General features: G+C 44.7%; 1 protein-coding gene across 1 annotated transcript in view; it reads right to left on the bottom strand.

Moving 5' to 3' along the window:
* Nucleotides 1–13,277, bottom strand: part of CFAP91 (cilia and flagella associated protein 91) — a 1,839,442-nt gene that overhangs the window by 1,524,407 nt on the left and 301,758 nt on the right. The window lies entirely within an intron of this gene.

The raw sequence follows: 13,277 nt of genomic DNA, 5'->3' as shown, positions 1-13,277 counted from the left end.
GCCTGTGAATAAATAAAAATGATACAATCTTTAATCCATTTAGATATGGAGGCTTTTGTTACTGATTGACCCAATTTGTTCGCTGCAAAAGAAACAAACAACTGATTTGATTTCCGCGTTTGAGCGGTTCTATTCAAATAAAAACGTAGTTGTCTATGTACGTCCAATTGATGCAAAGTATATTCTGCGTTATTGGAGAATTCTGGGAAAAAGACAGGGAGTTCTATAGTTTGTTGCATACAGAAAGAGGAGGCCACCTTTGGTATAAATGCAATGTTTAATTTCAATGAAACTCTATGCTTGTGAAAAATCAAATAGGGAGGATCAGAACAAAGAGCTTGAAGTTCTGAAACTCACCTAGCAGATGTTATGGCTACTAAAAAGGCCATTTTCCAAGACAGAAATTTTAAATCACAAGTAGCAGCTGGTTCGAAAGGACGGGCAGTTAGGGCAGCAAGAACCATATTCAAATCCCAACGGGGAACAGGCTGAGATAAAGGAGGCCTAAGGAGCCAAGCCCCTTTAAGGAAAGCCTTACAAAGTTTGTGAGACATCAATGAAGGTTCAAAAGAAGCATGAAAATTAGAGATCGCTGCTAATTGAACCTTAATGGTAGAAACTGAAGAGCCCGACTGAAAAAGGGAGGCCAGAAAATTCAGAACCTCTGATACTGGTGCAGTGAGAGGGTCTATACCCCATTCATGAGCCCAGAAGGCAAACCTTTTCCATTTACTGGAATAAAGTTTGATGGTGGAAGGTTTATGAGAAGAAGACAGTATGTGGACCACGTCCGGCGAAAGAGCATTGTCTCGGACTAAGGATGGAAGTGGAGTAACCATGCTGCCAACTTCAAGGACCTGAGAGACGGATGACGCCGTCCTGACTGGTGAGTCAACAGGTCTGGCACCGGATCCAGAAACCATGGACCTTCTATCGCATGCCTCTGTAGGAAGGGAAACCAAACTTGACGAGGCCAGTGCGGGGCAATCAAAATCATCTCGCTCTCCAAGTAAATAGCCTTCTGTATCACCCTCGGTAGGAGGGGGAATGCAGGGAAGGCGTAGAGAAGACCGGGGGGCCAAATGTGAGTCAGAGCGTCCCTGGGAATCTGTCCCTGAGAAGGAAACAGTGTGAAGAACTCTCTGCATTTCGCATTGTGAGGGCTGGCAAACAGGTCGCAGCAAGGAAGACCCCATCTGTCGAAGATTTTCGCAGCTATACTCTGAGGGACCACTCGTGGGGTAAAAGAATGGTCCTGCTTAATCTGTCCGCAATCACATTGGACTTCCCCGGTATGTGCGTTGCCATTAGAAAGCGGTTGGTAGCTACCGCCCAGTGCCAAAGTCTCATGGCTTCTCTGCATAGTGGGTAGGACCTGGTTCCACCTTGCTTGTTTATGTACCACACCACCGACATGTTGTCGGATAGGATAGTAATCGGGCCCTGTGGGAGAGCGTGATGGAGAGCTTGGAGTACCAATAGTACCGCTCTCATCTCCAGGACATTGATATGCAAATGTGTTTCCTGGATCTGCCATGTGCCTTGGACCGACCTGTCCAGGTAATGACCCCCCCACCCTACCTGGGAGGCGTCCGTAGTCACAGTGGCAATGGGACGTTGAGGTATAAAGGGTCCCGCCTGGTCGAGATTTGATTGGAGAAGCCACCAATGAAGATCTCGACGGCAACTTTCCGTGATTATGATTAAGTGGTTCAAGGGAAGTTCCTGATAGGACCATTGAACCGACAGTAGCCATTGTAAAATTCGCATGTGAAGTCTGGCCAAGGGAACTAAAAGTATGGTCGACGCCATCGAGCCCAACAGTTGTAGGATCTGATGGGTCGGGGCTCTTTGTAGGGGGAGACAGGATTTGACTTGATCTTGTAAGACCTGAATTCTTGCTGCCGGTAAATAGGCGCGCATTCTTTTTGTGTCTAAGTCTGCGCCTATGAAAGTAATACGCTGAGATGGCTGTAGTACAGATTTTGCAAATTGAACGTGATCCCCAAGAAATGGCCCAAGGTGAGCGTGGCTCTGAGCGCTTGGAGTAGTAGATGCTCGGAGGTGGCAGTAAGGAGCCAGTCGTCTAGATAAGGAAACACCTGGAATCCCAGACTTCTCAGGTGAGCAGTTACCACTGCCAGACATTTGGTGAACACCCTGGGGGCTGTGGTGAGACCAAAGGGCAGTGCTCGGAATTGAAAATGACTGGCTCCGAGGCGGAAGCGTAAATGTCTCCTGGACTCTTGAGCTATGGGAATGTGATAGTAAGCGTCCTGGAGATCTATGGAGCACATCCATGCATTTTTTTCCAGCAAAGGAAGAATAGATTGGAGAGTGACCATTCGGAATTTGGACTTCTTTAAACGATTCAATGAACTGAGGTCCAAAATGGGCCTGAAGTCCCCTGTCTTTTTTGGTACCAAAAATAACTTTGAGTAAGTTCCTGATCCGATCTGGTTGATGGGGACAGGCTGGATGGCTCTTTTTTCTAGCAGCTTTGAAACCTCTAATGCTGCCTGATCCCGCTGACTGGGTGGTACGTCCGGGATTTCCCTTAAAGAAAGGGGGGGGTTTGTTGAAGGGTATGATATATCCTCCGGTAATGATGCGAAGCACCCACCGATCGCTTGTTATGGATTCCCAAGCTTGTGGGTGTGCAAAGCGACCCCGACTGGCTCCGGAGTTGCACAGTCGGGCAACAACTCAGGAACGCTGGTTGTATGAAGAACCACGAAAGGAATCGCGGTCTCCAGAGTTACAGGGGCCTCTGCCACCTCTGGGGCGGCGTCTTCCAAAATCCCCCCCCCCCTGCCTCTGGAGGGGGAATCACTGGGTGGAGTAGAGAAAGACTTTTGGGATTTTTTAAACCACATTTTCCCTCCTCTCCCAGCCTTGGGATAAGGCCTGGAAGGAGCGGAAAAACGGGCCCCAACGGCAGTCAAAGTCTTGCCCTCCTGCTCGCACCGAGTTAGTGTGTCCTTCACCTTGGGTCCAAACAAAGATGACCCATCAAAGGGAGCGTCGGCGAAGGAAGACTTGAAGGCCTCTGTGAACGAACACAAGCGTAACCAGGCTTGCCTCCTGAGGGCAACGCCTGTTCCCGCTGCTCTACTCGCCCCTTCGGCCGCATACGAAATGAGCCTCATGGACGAGTTAACGATAGAAGAAAGGGTAGTCATCTGTGCGCCAACAGTCGGGGCCAGCGCCTCAGGTAGATTACCAACCAGAGAGTCATTTAGCTCTTTGAGAAGATCTCTTTGGAGCCTCGTAAAATGACACAAGTAGTTCAGCGACCGTAAGGTAAAGGCCGCTGAGGACAGGGTACGCTTCCCGTACCTATCCATACTCCTAGAGTCCTTATTAGGAGGATGAATAGACGTCGAAGCCTCTGCCACGTCCTGCTGTGTGGCAGAAGCCACCACCAAAGCATCTACAGGCACACCCTTTGTGAGAAACTCCTTCTGGGGCTGACAAAATTTATTGGGCCTCGCAGGCACAGGTTCCACAGAATCAGGGTGTTCCCACACCCTTCGAGAAACCAAATCAAGGAGTTCATCGAAGGGTGGAGACACCCAGGAGGCGGAAGGCTGGGCCCCAAAGGCCTTGAGGAAGACTGACTCCTCAGCTGAAGGGGTTTTGGCTTGCCAGTCACCTCTCTCTCTCAGAATCTCCAAGATATCTGAGAAGGAGATATCATCCGAAGATGATTTGGGGGACCCTTCTGCGTCATCGAGGTCAGTATCCGATGTAATAGACTCATCTTGGGAGTCTACGTGTTTCCTCTTACACAATTTCTTCCGTGGGGGTTCATCCGAAGCAGTTTCGGATGGACCACCAGGAAGAAGGGAACCTCCGATGGGGGTATCCTCAGGCCCTGGGGCCCCGCTGCCGGGGGGCTGTGACACAACAGAGGCACCAGTCTCCAAATCTAGGGACGGTGAGGTAGAAACTTGTTGAACCGGCAAAGGCATGGCCAGCGTGCTCCTCATGGCCTCAAAGGCCGGACCTCCAGAATCCAAAGAGGTCACTGGTCTAGAGGCCACGATGGCACTGGGAATTCCAGCAGCCGATGCTCCGAGAGGAAGACTAGGCACCGAAGCACCCAATCCCAAAGTATTCCCCTCGGGCCCGGCTGAAGAGGTCGCAGTACCAAACCCTGAACCGGAGAACAGGGTAGGAAGCACAGTCGGAGTCGAGGGGCCTGTAAGGGGTCTCTGCTCCGACCGTATGGCTCCACATTGCTCCACCACCACTGGCTCCAACGGCTCCGAAGAGGTTGGAGGAGGAATCAAATGTGTTGGAGGGGGGATCGGCTCCGAAGCAAACTGTGCTGGAGCCGAGACCATTTTAGTAAACACTGGAGACTGGAATAGCCTCTGTAAAACCCTATCCAGGTCCGAATCTGACAGTCTCGAGGATTTAGAGGAGGTAGACACTCGAGAAGACTTTCTTCTCGGCTCCGAGAGAGAAGGGGACCGGCTCCGATACGGCTCCAAAACTATCGGCGCCGACTCCACCACATCATGGACCACCATCGGCACCGAAGGAGCCTTCTTCGGAGCCGAGGGGGAAGAGTCTGAGCTGCACACTTCCACCGGCTCCGAAGCCATTGGAACCGATGGAGGTGATTCACCTCTCGATACTCCAACTTGTGGCTCCGAAGGCAATGGAGCTGAAGTAGGAGGTATCGAGGCAGACCCTTCGACCCTCGGCCCCGAAGTCAGTGGAGCCGAGGAAGAAGAGGTCAATTTTGTCTTTTTAGAAGTCGGCTCCGACGGACTTGTCGGTGCCGACGATCTTTTCTTTTTGGAAGCAACAGGAGGATTTAAGGCTTCCTCAAAAGAAGGTTTGATAAGCCCTTTCAAAATCAGCTTGTTCTTACGTTCTTGAAGAACTCTAGCAGAAAAAGCATGACATACGCTACAAGTCTCTTGCAGATGTCTCGGCCCCAAACAATAGACACAGATTGAATGACTGTCTGTTATGGACATTTTATAACTGCACCGAGTGCATTTTTTAAAACCTGACTTTTGTTCTTTAGACATAGTACAGGCCCTACAACAAGAATGGCTTTGCCACAAAAAGTAAGCACTATAACAAAAAAGCGCCAACTGAAAGCGCGAGACACACTGGCGCGAGCACTTAGGAAAAATTTACCTCACAAACAAACAGACAAAACAAGTCCAACGGCCCAAAGCCCTCTAATTTAAACGGGCTTGGCCCAAAAAACAATTAACCACAAAGGGAAATTAAAATTAAATAGTACACAAGGGTAGGGCAAAGGCCCTCTAACTTAAACGGGCCTTGCCCGACTGAAAAAAATAAAGTACCAGAAGACACTCAAGCACTCAAAAGTCACAAATAGTATAAAGAATAGCTGTTAAAACAGCTGTTTGGTTAATATATGACAAAAACCCCAAGGTCAAGGACCAATAAAGGTAAAAAGAACCACTTAGCTCCAGCCAAGTCGAGACCACGTCCAGCTTGTAAAGCGGCAAACGAGATCTGGGGAAGCAGGTGTAGTGCATCCTGGGATAGGGAGTAGCCCAGCCAATGAGAGACTTCGTGCTAGTGTATAAGTTGCCGAGTCAGAGCCGATGGATCGTCTCCGAACCCATCTGTCATGAATGTAGGCGAGATAGGATCCCATTACATCGTAGGTATCAAGTGTCATGTAAATGTAATGCAATAGTAATATTATCAGCCATAGGAATACTGTAATCACCCAGTATTAAAGCTTTGCTAACCAGTTGGAACCTGCTGGCTAGAAGGCCTTTTGTCTGATCTTATACTAACCAATACTTTATTAGTAAGGATAGATAACAGCACACAGTAAATGTATGCATGATCACTATGTATAACATCATACTACAAACATACCAGTTAAGTATTCTAACATACCGCTGGAGCTATACAAAAAAATTCAAAAATTAACATTATTTTTGAGACATACACACACACACATTACAAAATAATCAACACTGTCAAACAGCAGCATGAAATATTTAGAAAATGGCAGCAACTAGGAAGTTTAGTAAGAACCATGGCTGCACTCATAAGTCATGTAGGTTCCAGGAGATGCATTATTCCCCAGTAATGCTTATTAAAAGGGTACTGTGTCATTAAGAGTGAACCAAATGACTGAATTGTTGACTGATTGCACACTCTTCACTAACCAGACCCACTCAAATCCCTCTTATTTTTATACATTTGTCAACCAAGTAATCCTACTGGATACAATAATCCCATTTCAGGGGTGACCCAGGTGTACTATCTGGTTAAGTGACTTGCTCATAGTCACACAGCAGGTGAAAATAGAGGAGAAAGGAATCAAACCCTGTACCCTGGATACACGGATCAGATCATAAACATCTCAGAGCCTTAATCCTTTGCACTAACAGCTGACTAGCCTATTTCCTAAGTCTGGAAGAGAACAGTGATCACAGCAAGAAGAAGCCACAAAAGACTTTTGTCAATACTGTCTCAAAATTCACTGGCAATTAACGACTGGTATGTAAAATGTCAATCTTCACACTCTCATCCAGCCATCTTTCATAATATTTCTCAGGGCTACCTCTCTGATAATCCTAGCATACTGCTCAGATTTACTCACTAGCAAACAGAAGCTGCTGACTAACCTACTTACCAAGTCTGGAAGAGGACGGCATTCATGACATAAGTAACACAGATATTGTAGGCATGCCATTACAGTACAGGGATTTGAGGAATATAGAGAAGTTACCATTATCAACAGCTGCCTATCAGCCCTTGCAGGCATAGCCTGTAAGATATAAGGTTCATTAAGAGAAGGCTAAAGGTTCTGGTCTATATGTTGTCCCTCTATAGCTTTATTTTAGGGATCCTTGGTTTGTAGATTTGTTTGATAAGTTATCTCAACTTGCATGGTCACTAAATGTTTATATGAGGTATGTCTGACATTCTGTATGAGTACCAAACTTCCTTATGTGGTACTTAAAGTTGTTTTTTTTATTTTGTATTTTAGCTATCATTTTGAGTTTCATTCCCCTCATTCTTTCTTACTTATCTTCTTCCCTAAATATATCTTGCAGGATTACACTGCTTGATTGGCTTCTCAATGTTTTGATCACTGTTCTCTTCCACACTTGGTAATTAGGTTAGTACTCTGTTTCTGTTCACTGACATGTACATTGCTGTAGTATGCCTCGGTTATCAGACAAGCAACCATTTTCTGATTCAAAGTGGTAAACCAGCATTTCCAGTTCACAGACCTATCCACTGCCTAGAAGCTACAGTGAAAACAAAAAACACAGCTAAATATTAGTTTATATTAGTTCAACAGGAATTTGATTTTTTTCTCAGCAGAATGACTGCCTTTTACATCAAACTTTCCCCAGTAACACATACACAGCTACATCCAGATTCTGGAAATGTTTCAGAATCTCATGATAAAAATAAACTGGGAAAACACTTTTTTATTATTCCATTCAGTTAATGGTCACGTTCCCTGATAAAGTGGAGTACAAGAACCTCTCACCAAAGAAAAGGAAATCAGTGATAAATAAGTAGCCTCCATGTTGGTGGGAGGATTACAGGTACTGTGTCCACTTGTTTCTCTTATGGGAGGAAGAGAAAACACATAGCCGAGTACATACACCCTGCACAAGTTCCTCAGAGGGAACAGAAAACCTAGAGGGGGACAACTTGTCAGTGGGGCACCTGTGAGCTTAAGTCATTTACAGAAGCAAGTGACAGTCTCAGACTATGCCCATTCCAAGCCTGACTCCAGAAGTACTACTGGGTATGCACTGGGAAATACGGCTTCACCTTACAAACTCCAGGATCACTGCCTGGATTACAGCTGCACTACAATCAGTTCTCACCTGGTAGGGAATAAATGGGCAGTTACATCAACCTGACGGTTAGCAGGAAAAGGACCAAAAAATGTTTTATGCTTTAGAGATGATGCAGCTTAAGTATTTGATAGGGCTTTCACAATGTTTTCTTAATAAAAGAGAAATACAGTTGCCAAACTTAAACTTACCATAAAGCAGATGTTTGAATTGATAACTACTACAGTAACCCAAGCTACATGGGACGTTTCTTACCATTAATCGATGACCGGATAGCTGCAAAATCTGTAAGGCACCTTCCTTGCAGAGTACAGGACTGTAGTTTGAGGAGAGTGTTATAAAGTCAGTGGCAAGGGTGCCAAACTCTTAAAGCTTTCCTGCCTCAGAACAAAAGGGGCTAGGCATGCTCTAGAAGAAAAGGAAAGGAAAATATCAACAACCTGGCACAAAAAACAACAAAAAGAAGAGGACTGGAGGAAGGGAGGGTGTTCCTACCTCAAAAGTGACCTATTCAAATACCTACTGTTATGTTGTTTACTTAACAACTCTACTTTGTTCATCTTTAGATCACTGCTGTAATAGCCTAAGCTATATGGGACAAATACCAGAAGTTAGAATGAAAAGGAGGAGAAGGAGGAAGAAGGATCAGACTCCCGGAGCCCCTGGATTAATCTGTCTCCTACTTGAATATATTGTACATGCTGTAATTATCCTCTGTAAATATTTACCAAATTGACACCTTTTTACAATTTTATGCTGATGGTGGTATTCTTGCCATTTATTTTAGTTAATGTCTATATTTCTCTTTGCACTGTTAATTTTACACCTTTTGTACCCAGGACATGAATGTCGTTGGACCACCTCACCTCCCATTTATCAAACTGGAAAATAAATAAATAAATAAAGCCAGCTCCAGACCTAGAGAAAGATTCTAGTTTGTAGTGCTTGGTAAAAGTGTTCTCAGATGACTATGTTGCTGCCTCCAATATATTTCTTGAGTACACTCCTTTTCAAAAAGCCACAGAAGTAGCCAAGCCCTGTTAGAGTGGGCCCTGACTTTACCTGGAAGTGTCTTGTTATGGTGAGAACAACAAAAAGCAATAGCATGAGACAGCCATTTAGAGGTTGTCTGTTTTGACACTCATTATTTCCTATGAAGGTAAGATAAAAGGAGCAAACAGTTGATTAGAATCCCTGAAGGCTTTTGTCCTTTCAACATAATATCTGAGTTGCCTGTGGACATCCAAAGTATATATAATTCATTCTCCCCTATTTTGTGATTCTGGATAGAAAACTGGGAGATGAATAGTCTGGCTCAAAGTAAACCCTGAAAACCACTTTAGGCAAAAAGGAAGGATTTGTTCTCAAAGTTACCTTATTTTGTGAAAGAGGAAATATTTGCCGAAGAGGTTTAGATCTCTAGAGTATTTCTGATGCCATTTGACTAGCTGATGTGCAATACAGCCATCAAGTACTAGATCAGAGCATCACCATAAGATCTTCTAACTTGGATACTTTTCTTGTAGGAGTCAGTACAATGATTAACACTGTTTCCCAAGATAATAACTTCAAATCAGCCTCATGAGCAGTGCAGTTTCAAAAGGAAAAAATGCAAGTCTCTCCAGTATAAAATTAAAATACAACTACCACACTGACAATATTCCCCCCAAGAGCTGATCCAGTTGTTCAGGATTTAAGTAGCTTTCAGCCTACACGTGTGCATTATCATTTGAAAGTCATATATTGCACAGCTTATAAACAAAGGGATTGTGTCTAGATCTAGGGATGTCATTGCCCCCCTTTACTCAGCCCTCATTATGCTAATCATCGAGTATAATACCCCCTTTGGCACTTATCTGACCAGACACATGCAACAAGGGAAATGATCACAGAAGTACCGTAGTAAAAAGATATAAGCCTTAAACAATATGTCTTGCATGGACCAACTCAAAGCCCTGTCACTACAGTCTGTATCCTACAGACTGCTAACAGGTGACCTGTGCCTGGCATATAAGGCATCCTCCAATCCAATACTGATGGATCTACTGCACATCAGCAAATCAAATGGCATGAGAAATACTCAGTCTAGAGATCTAAACCTCTTCTGCAACATTAACAGAATGGTTGGGAGAGACAGGTTTATCTCGCATAGGATACCACTGTTCTGGAACAGACTCCCTATCCACATAAAACAAAGCTCATCTCTGCACATATTCAAAAGCAGCTTGGATCTATGGATGGGAAACAAATAAATTACCCCAGGTCTGCCCTCTGTACTACTAATGGACAGAGACAGCTCCTAAATACTTTATCTCATGCAGGGGTCTCCTCAAATTATCTATGGTATGATAGGTTCATAGGTAGGTACTAGGCTATCGGCCCTGGGGCCTATACAAGCCCAGACAAAAAGGTACCCTGGCTTTTGCCACCCAAGAAAATAATTTTCCTTTGCCACTGTAGAGCAGAGCCACAGAAATGATCCCTGGGGTGAATTTCCTATTTCCCATCCAATCATCAAGATTTTTCTTGAAGAGTGCTAATGAGGAGCTTTGTTTGATATAGATAGGTAGTTTATTCCAGGGTATGGGAAATCTCTGGGACAAGAATCTATCCCTCCGGCATGTTCTGTTTAGTGTGGTGACAAGGTTTAGGTCCCTAGAGCGTGTAGTTCGGAGGGATTGAGATTTCTTTAAGTGGAGCATGTCCAACAGCTCTGGGTTTGACATAGCTTTGTATGTTAGGCAGAGGTCACCTCGGAGTAGCTGATATGCGACGAAGTAAAGCTGGAGTTTTTTGAGACGGTCTGCGTAGGGCATCTGTTTGAGGCCAGTAATCCTCTTTGTGAGGTATTTCTGCGGCCTTTCCAGTTGTTGTAGATGTCTTGTGAGGTACATACCAAAAGGGGCATTGTACTCTATAATGGGTCTAATGAGTGATGAGTAGAGGGGAACAATGACCTCTTTTTTCTGGATGAGAAACCTTTTGTGATGAGGTGTGCCACGTAGAAGGATTTCCTGACTACTGTGGCGATGTGATTAACAAAGGAGAGACTACTGTCCACCTGTGTCCCAAGGTCTCTTATCACACTTTCGGTGTTAAGTATACTACCGCCTATGTTGTAGTTCATGGGTACAGAGTTTTTACCAAAGGGGATGACAATGCACTTTTTGGCACTGAGCTTGAGGCCATGGCTTTGACACCAGGCATCTGTCTCAGTGAGGCCCTTTTGTAGGATGTCCACATAGTTAAGAGTTTTGATTATGGCTCCTAATTTGCAGTCATCTGTGAACTTCATTAGCCAAAGACCTTCTGTGTTAGCCTGTACTTCAGAGAAGTAGATATCAAACAGGAGAGGATCCAGGACTGAACCCTGTGGTACTCCACTTGTCACTGGTCTGATATCAGATTTGGAGTCTGCCACTTTCACAGTGTGAGTTTTGTCAGTGAGCCAGTTGGCAGCCCATCTTGTGACATAGGGATTTATACCTAGTTTAGTGAGTTTATCTATAATTCCAGAGTGGGGGATGGTGTTGAAAGCCTTGGCAAGATCTAGATAGGCTGTGTGAACCACCTTATCCTCGTCTATAGCTTTGGCGACTGCTTCAAAGAAGTCTATCAGGTTTAGGAGATATGATCTGCCTTTTACAAACCCGAACTGGGCTGGATCCAGAGTTTGGAGATTACCAATGTCTTTGTTTATAAGTTCCATGATGATACATTCCATGGCCTTGCAGACCAGGCTCGTCAGGCTAATGGGGCGGTAGTTCTCGGGGTCCGTAGTGGCTCCCCCCTTCTGGAGTGGGATAACCATCACTGTGCACCATTCAGCGGGCACAAAGCCTGAGGTGAGGCTATGGCTGAACATGGTACTTAGGTGGGGTGCCAGTTCGTTCTGTAGTTCATGTAGAACACAGCCTGGGATGTTGTCTGGTCCCATGGATGCTGTGTTCTTGGCTTTGGAGAGTGTGGTTTTTACCTGTGCAGTCGTGATTACAGGAACTTTGCATTCTTCCAGTATAGAGATGGGCTCTTTAGGGGGTGAGACGGGGTTAAAGTTAGCACTGAACCTATCTGCCAGGATGTTAGCAATATCAGTTGGGTCTGTATATTTAGTGTCATTGTGCTGTAACTCAGAGCAGATCTGAGTGTTGCCATTGAGATTCTTAACATAGCTATAGAATGCTTTGTGGTTGTCTTTAGAATCGGTGGCGATTTTGTTTTCGTAACTAGCTTTGGAGGATTTTATCAGGGATCGCAGCTTCTTACTGAGGCTGACCAGGGAGCTCCTCCACTCATGGGATTTTATTCTCTTTTGCAACAGTTTTTTCCTTCTGTTGTACAGTTTGTTTATGGCAGAGGACCACCAGATTGGCTTCCTTTTTTTGGAGGATAGTGTCTTGGTTCTGTTTGGGATAGCACGATCCATGCACTCGTGTAAGTGCTTATAAAGTGCAATTGTGTAGGATTCAGTAGTCGTAACTGTATTGTCGTGAAGTTCACCACTTCTGACTTAAGAAGTATGAAGTTGGCTTTGGAGAAATTTTTTACCATTGTTTCCTTAATGGGGGGTGGGGGCAGGATGTGGATATCTAGGGTAATTAGCTTATGGTCGGATCGGACCAATGAGGCGTTGACTTCAGGTGTGGAACACCGGTCACTCATGTTGGTAATGATTAGATCTAGGATATTCTTGCCCCTGGTGGGGGTGTGAATAAGTTGATTCAGGGCACTGGAGTTTATGAATTCCAGAAAGCGTTGAGCGAAGGAGTTGGTACATGAGTAGTTTTCCCCGTTAATGGTGGGAGAGTTGAAATCGCCCATTATTAGGGTGTTTGTTTGAACCCTAATATTTTCCAGTACATCAAGAAAAGAGGAGTGGGAATCCTGGGGCATGGTTGGGGATCTGTAGCAAGCTACAATTTGGATTGCAGTTTTGCCCAGAGTTAGTTGCACTTGATCCCAGTTATTAACACTAAGGGTAACATATCATTATTGACCATGGAATGGGTAAGGCCAGTCTAACACAAAATAGGCTAAGTTAATTGAAGCACCAAAGGTGAAACTGTCTAGGCTTAAAATAACCCCCAAGGACAGCTAGTCTAGTACATAGCTATGAAACTATGAGCCTATAAACCTATTAAGATTTCAAGAAGGAGCCACCTGTCGTCTAAGTGGAAGGATATGTTAAACACTTTTCAAAAACAGTTTCACTTGAAGCAGGGTAGAAAGAGAGTATCCATGGGGCAGAAAAGCAAAGAAGGCAAAGAGGTGAATCTTGATAGAAGAGTAATAAAGGTCAGAGGTTAATCACTCATACAAATACTATACAACCATAGGCATCAGAGTCTTAAAAGGATTCTAGTTCTTGCTTTGACACCAACTAGAAAATATTTTCCACTTAGGCAAATATGATTTTGTAGTAGCAGGCTTCTTAGCTTCATT

This window comes from Protopterus annectens, chromosome 5.part0, assembly GCF_019279795.1.
Source record: "Protopterus annectens isolate FY-2018-M chromosome 5.part0, PAN1.0, whole genome shotgun sequence".
Lineage (NCBI taxonomy): Eukaryota > Metazoa > Chordata > Ceratodontiformes > Protopteridae > Protopterus > Protopterus annectens.
Note: the sequence above shows the minus strand (reverse complement) of the source record. Positions and strands in the feature narration are given on the sequence as shown.